Raw genomic sequence first — 6,664 nt, forward strand, 5'->3', positions numbered from 1 at the left:
ACGAGCTGTGGAAAGGCGGCGACACCAGACGAGGGGGTGCTCGCGTCGTGCAGGGAGCTGCACCCGAGGGAGGCCGACAGCGCGACCTGGCCGAGGTGGAGACGCACACCAGGGATAATAAAGATCCTCTATACCCCGAGCATCAGCAACCCCCTCCTGTTTCCCCCCGCGCTGAGACAGTGCGACCAAGGGGGCCCCTTTCCCACCCCCTACCAGACACTGCCCGCGAGGCCCGCGGGGTTGGGGCGCCATCGCCGCTCCGCGTGTCATCACCAGACGGGTAGGCGCGACCCGGTCTCGGCCTCAGGCCCGCCTCATTCTTGGGGGTATTCTTTTCCTTGGTTTTGGGTATGTGTTGTCGGCGCCGTCTGTGAGGTAGAATTGTATAAGTGTTGCCGTGTGCTCGGTAGTCGGTATTAGCTCTGCATTGTGTTTTCGCTTTTACATTTGCTTTTTGTGTAAATTGCATTGTGTCTTTTCTGTGTGCATTTGGTGGAATTGTATATGTGTGCTTCCCGTGTGCCGCGAATAAATGTGCTTTATTGTTGAACTGTTTCCCGCTTCGCTTCGTCATTTCTCCCATTGAATCCTCATCTTGCTTCACGTAAAGGGTTGGTAGTGGGCTGAATACGCCCGATAATTAATCGAACCGTCGAGGTCGACGATAACACCGCTCGGTTATTCTGATAGTACGGAACGGGTCGCTTAAGTGGCCCGTGTCCGAAGTCGACCTGCGGAGAGGTGCGATCGCCCGGTCTACCCTCCGCGTGGGTACTTAGGTAGGTCGAATTTGGCGAGCAACCCTATCCCACGCGGGGGCTGATTGGCTCGATCGCGGTGAGACCGAAAGGTCCACCCGTGACTGGTTCCCGGCGTTAGTCCGAGAGGGTCACGACTGGATTGTCCGTCCGGTGGGCGACGTGCCGCGATTCGAGTTACGTGGCCGTCAGCACGCCGGCGGGCGCAAATCCGCAACACTGGTGTCAGGTCGTGCGATACAAATTCATCGTCCTCCTCGCGGCACTGGTATCGGAGAACAGGAAAACGGGCTCTCCTGTCTCCGGCTAAATTCACGGGAATCGGTCCAGGGGTGAGAGAAGCGACCCCCGATTCCCTCCAAATAACGAGCGAGCAAATTAACCCTTCACGAGAAGCAAGATGGCGTCTCAAGGCGAGCGGGAGCCGGGGGTATTAGAAATGTATATGTGTAGTAATGTAGAATCCATGGTCCAGGATGGAATCCCCGATCAGGAAATGTTGATTGTGCAGGAACACGGACTCGCCCAACTGAACCCAGGGCCCGAGGTGGGTGCGGCAGCGGCCGCGGTGTATGACACCTCCCCCCCCCTCTCCACCAAGACCCTTCCCCAACCCCTGCCGAAACGGCTCACTCAAGCGCACCCGACGTGGCCCAGCTATGCGCCATGCTGGCGGCAATGACAAATGAAATAAAAAACGAAATGAAAGACATGAACAAACAAATAAACGAAAAAATGGATACAAATACAAATGAAATGAAAAACGAAATGAACAAGCAAATAAACGGAATGGAAGCAAACATGAAGGAAGAAATGAAAAAGTTCCGGGGTGAGACGCAGAACATGGGCCGATGCCTGCAGGCGGGCATGAAGGCCGTGACAAAGGAAATAATAGTGGAGACAAGGGAGGTAAAGGGTGAAGAGTTGGCAGAGACACGGGAGATAGAAAAAATAGAGGAAAGACTACACGAGGAAGACGGGGTAAGTGACGCACACACACACACGGAGGTAGTGGAGGACAATGGGGGTGAGCTCGCGGAGCGTGCAGGGACCCAGTGCGAGCACCTGGATGGCCTCCTCCAGGAACGAGGGGAGGGAGTATGCCCCCTTGAGGCGAGTCACGACCAGGTGGGTTCGGTCGTGCTTTGCGAGGTTGAGGGGACGGGTGCTGTGGACAGGTGCACGGAGAGCTTGGGGGGTATAGAGGCCCCGGAGACCCTTGTGGGGACACGAATCCCCAGTGTGGTTGTCCCTGTGTGTGTGGTGCAAGGTGTGAGTGCGTCCCCGTGTGTGGAAGCGACCCCGTGTGTGAGTGGTGTGGTGGCGATGGTGTCGGAGTACGTGCTTCCCAGCACGCCGTGTGTGAGTCAGGCACCGCGGGTTAGTGCCCCCGCGTGTGTGGGTGAGGCACCGTGTGTGGAAGAGACCGCGTGTGTGAGTGTCGCCGTGTGTATGAGTGAGGTACCGCGGGTGAGTGCCCCCACGTGTGTGGATGAGGCACGGAGTGCGAGTGAGGCACCGCGGGTGAGTGCCCCCGCACGCGTGAGTGAACGGCCGTGTGCAAGGTCGCTGTGTGCAAGGGAGACCGTGTGTGTGAGAGAGCGGTATGTGAGGGAGATGTCGGTTGGCATGCGGGAGCACGCAGCCGCGTCTCCCGGTGTGAATGTGATGGAGTGGACTGTGTGCGTCGTAACACGCAGGTATGCGTGTGTGGAATGGAGACGACGAAGGCGACAGAGGAGCGAAAGCCGAGTGGCGGCTGTAGTTGTTTCGCGGACCGTGCCGGGTTCACCCAGCAGGGAGCACGAGGTCCGTGCTGTGCAACGCACGAGACCGCCACGTGCTCGCTTGCGAGAGTGAAGTCCCGGTCCGGAAACGCCAGCGGTGGATTTGCCGATCCCGTGGACGGACAAAGTTTAGGCAGGTAAATGGATTTGGACCGGACGGGTTCTCCACGCGATCGTGTGTGTTAAGCTCCAACGGGCAAAGCACATGTGTTCGCGTGGGGAACCCCTCGAGACGTGGGGCTTGTGTTTTTTTTTTATGCGCACGGTGACGTCATGGCTGCACGTGTGGTTGGAATCCGGCAGGAGGGGTATCCCGGCCGGATGGTACCGTCCAAGGAAGGACGAGGTACACGTGCAGCTGCATGACGTCACGGGCAGGTGCAAAGTGCGCGAGTTGCCGCGCAGGTGCTGCGCAGGAAAAAAAAAAAAAGGAAAAGCAAGCCTCACTTTTGGGTGCACAGGATTCCTGGGCAAGGGGTGAAAGACCCCCCTTACCTGGGCACAGGATGAAAACTAGTTAGGGGGAAGGGTTAGCTTAGTTAGACCGACTTCATGGGGCAGGGGTAAGTCCTCATGGAGTCCGTGGAATGGATTAGGTAGAGGGATTTAGTGAGCTTTAGGTTGGGAAATAAAATGATTTTATGATTTGGAGACAGAGACAGACTTGTGGATGTGTAGCGGGGACGTAGTTTAGCTACGTAGTGTTAAAAGGAATGTGCTGTAGTTTAAGGGACAACGTGGGAGCACGAGTTAGTTAGGGGAGGTAGTGAGAAGGATGGCAGAGTTCAGTGGTGTGTGTGTTGAAGAGTTGAGAGGTGAGTATATGGTGAGTGAGTGAGGCCAGCGGGTCTGTGTGTGTGGAGTGAGTGGGGAATGCATGGTGCGATGAGTGATTGGGGGGAGGAGTGACTCCCGCCCAAGGGACCCCGGGGTCAGAGTAAAGTGAGTTAGCTGGGTTAGTCAAATTGAAAAATGGAGGTCGTTTTGTGGTTGGTGGGAAAGTAGGCTCGAGACCCATTTGGAGGGGTGCAGGAGCCCTGTTGACGGGCTTGGGAGCGTGGCTGCGAAAGGTGAGTATCGCTGAGTGGGTACCCCGGGCACCAGGCTAGTCAGCCGCGGTAGGCCAAGGGCCCATGGGGGGCCGGGATAGCGTAGTGGGCACGGGTGCGCCTGCTTGGTGCGGGAGCCCGGGGCGCCATTAGCCGCGTGGGCAGTGTTGTGGGCACGGGTGACCCTCGGAAAGGGGCCCGGGAGGCCGGCCTGCCACGTGTGCGTTTCAGGGGAGGTGCCATGGGCGGCACTCCCCGGTGTTAGGGAGCTGGTAGGCTCGGAGGCAGTGTAGTGCCCGGGGGTGCCATAGCGGGAGATTCGGCAGAGGGTCGTGCCTGCCAAAGGGAGCCACGTGTCCCAGCCAGGAGACCGTGTGAGGGCACGGAGAGAAAATTGGGGGGCGAGGCCCGAAATTGTGAGGACACCAACACAGGCGACGGGAATCTGGGTTGTTAGAACCAATAGTTTAAGCGAGAGGCGCTTGTTGAAAGCCCCGGGGTAGTTTAACTGTTAAATGGTTAGGGTAGATTAGGAGATGTACCCCTCCGCACCATCCATCCCCTCGCTGTCGTTGTGGGCCGCTGGACCCACTTTGGGTTATAGATCGCCGAACTCTGGGGAGGCCATTCTGAGGCTTGAGTTGGGCCTCGACACGGGACGTTAGCTCTCCCTTATTCCCCTCCGGGAAGGGAACGTAGGGGTTGGGAGTAGGCTAGGTGACAGGATAGGTTAGCCGAACAAGGACGATAAAGGGGGTTAGGGGACGATTTATAGAGGGGAAGTAAAAATAAAAACAACAAAAAAATAAGTTGGGGCTAAATTGGGGTTTGACAAATTAAGGGAGTGGGTATGTACAGTGACAGGCAAAGGCGATAGGTTGGGAGGGAGACAGGTAGGTAGGTCCAAGTGGCCAGCACCACCGCACTCCCTCCACCAACCTCCACTGAACGGCAAAGGCTGGCCAGCTTCATCGGCTGGCTGTTTTTTTCTTCAAGGCCTGTGCCGGCCAACTTCATCGGCAGCTGTTATTTTGCTGCAAGGTCTGTGCCGGCTGGATCGTCTGCAGCTGCTGTGCTGCAAGGCCTGTGCCATCGGCTGGCCGTGTTTTGCGTCAAGGCCTGTGCCGGCCAGTTCATCTGCCGGCTGTGTTTGCCTGCAGCAGCCTTCTTCTGCGGGCTGTGTTTGCCTGCTGCCTTTGCCATGCCATGCCCACTGCCCACGTTCACCAGCCCCGTTCAATTTTTGCTTTGCCCCCCCCCCCCTGTTCGTTTCCATGTGCGCCAGGATCAGAAAGCAACAGTTTGCACGCTGCAAGAACTGCCCTGTTGGCAGCTACAACACGGGCCTGCAGTGGCGGCCCGTGCACCGTGTTTGTGTTCAAACCATTCATCCATCCATTCGTTGTGCTCATTGCGTGTGCCACTTGAGCTGGCACGGAGACTGCGTTTGTGCAGCCCATGCACCGTTGTGGTTCACTGCGTTCAGTTCAAAAGGGAAGGCCTTGGACTGCGTGTGAGCAGCCAGCCACGTTCCCTGTCACCTGCATTGTTTTGAGCCAGAGACTGCATGCGGGCAGCCTGGCTCCCTGCTAACTGCTTTTCTTTTGCAGAGTTCAATGATCCTGGGCCATGGTTTAGTGTAAAATTTGTAAGTTAAGGTTAAGATGTACTGTAAATATGAGTGCGCCCCCGGCATGTCTGTCTAGCGCCGGCAATTTTATTTAAGTCGTCCGTGTGAGTGAGTTTGTTTAGGTAGTTACGCAGCCCTCAGGTTATTTATTTTGGGGACACGAATACCATGAATGTCGCACTCAGGGATCCGTAGGTAAAATGTACTAGGGGAAAACTACACATGATGGCACACGAAAATTTGACGACTCGGGACGAGTCTGTAAAAAGGGGAGGGGGTAGTGTTGTGGTTACCAAATTCGCAAACCACCATTCAGGTCCCTTAGGTGAGGTATCTCGGTAAGTACATGTGTAGTTAGGTCCAAACCCGTTGTCTAGTGGGAATACATGTCATTTATGCGTGCTGCGACTCTTCAGGATAGCCGTTTTTCTTTTGCTATCTTTATTTTGGACCAACCGCCATGATTACCACCACAACCACAACATCAACCACCAACCACAACCACCGCTTCACCACAACCGCCACGACCTTCACGTCACACCTCGCAACCGTAGCATCGCCACCGTTCTTGCCCCGCTGTGGGTACCGGTGTTGGACTCGTGCAGGGCGCGCGTCGAACAGCGTGTACAAAATCACGGATTTTGTGCTTCAAAAACGGATCAAAAACGACACACGCCCACTTTTTGCCGTCCAATCGGTGAGCGAGGGGCGATTTGGCCCCGCCTCCAGGACGATCGATATATGCAAATTTGTGGATCAAAAAGCCTTCACGCCCACTTTTTCTCGGGCCAATGGGGAGCGAGGTGAAAGGTCAAAGGGAGGGGGTCAAAGGCGAAGCTACGGGGGGATAAAAGGACCGTGTTCGTCAGTCAGGGGAGTCGAGAGTCGGAGAGTCCAGAGGCGGAGAGTAGGAGAGTCGGAAGCAGAGGGTCAAGACTTCGCGGGCGGTGGAGCTGCTCGTCGTGTGCGTTGGAGTCGGAACGGAGGGGACGAGCTGTGGAAAGGCGGCGACACCAGACGAGGGGGTGCTCGCGTCGTGCAGGGAGCTGCACCCGAGGGAGGCCGACAGCGCGACCTGGCCGAGGTGGAGACGCACACCAGGGATAATAAAGATCCTCTATACCCCGAGCATCAGCAACCCCCTCCTGTTTCCCCCCGCGCTGAGACAGTGCGACCAAGCGGCCCTCTTTCCCACCCCCTACCAGACACTGCCCGCGAGGCCCGCGGGGTTGGGGCGCCATCGCCGCTCCGCGTGTCATCACCAGACGGGTAGGCGCGACCCGGTCTCGGCCTCAGGCCCGCCTCATTCTTGGGGGTATTCTTTTCCTTGGTTTTGGGTATGTGTTGTCGGCGCCGTCTGTGAGGTAGAATTGTATAAGTGTTGCCGTGTGCTCGGTAGTCGGTATTAGCTCTGCATTGTGTTTTCGCTTTTACATTTGC

The 6,664-nt window shown here is 56.8% G+C and overlaps 1 long non-coding RNA gene across 1 annotated transcript in view; it reads left to right on the forward strand.

The window, feature by feature from the left end:
• Positions 1 to 550, forward strand: part of LOC147020874 (uncharacterized) — a 22,298-nt gene extending 21,748 nt beyond the window's left edge. Inside the window, exon 2 of the long non-coding RNA XR_015061986.1 lies at positions 1 to 550. This exon is cut by the window's left edge and continues 120 nt beyond it. This is a non-coding gene — a long non-coding RNA (uncharacterized LOC147020874).
• Positions 551 to 6,664: the final 6,114 nt, after the last annotated feature.

This window comes from Eptatretus burgeri, chromosome 9, assembly GCF_056783735.1.
Source record: "Eptatretus burgeri isolate ZD-2024b chromosome 9, Ebu_testis_v1, whole genome shotgun sequence".
Taxonomy (NCBI): Eukaryota; Metazoa; Chordata; class Myxini; order Myxiniformes; family Myxinidae; genus Eptatretus; species Eptatretus burgeri.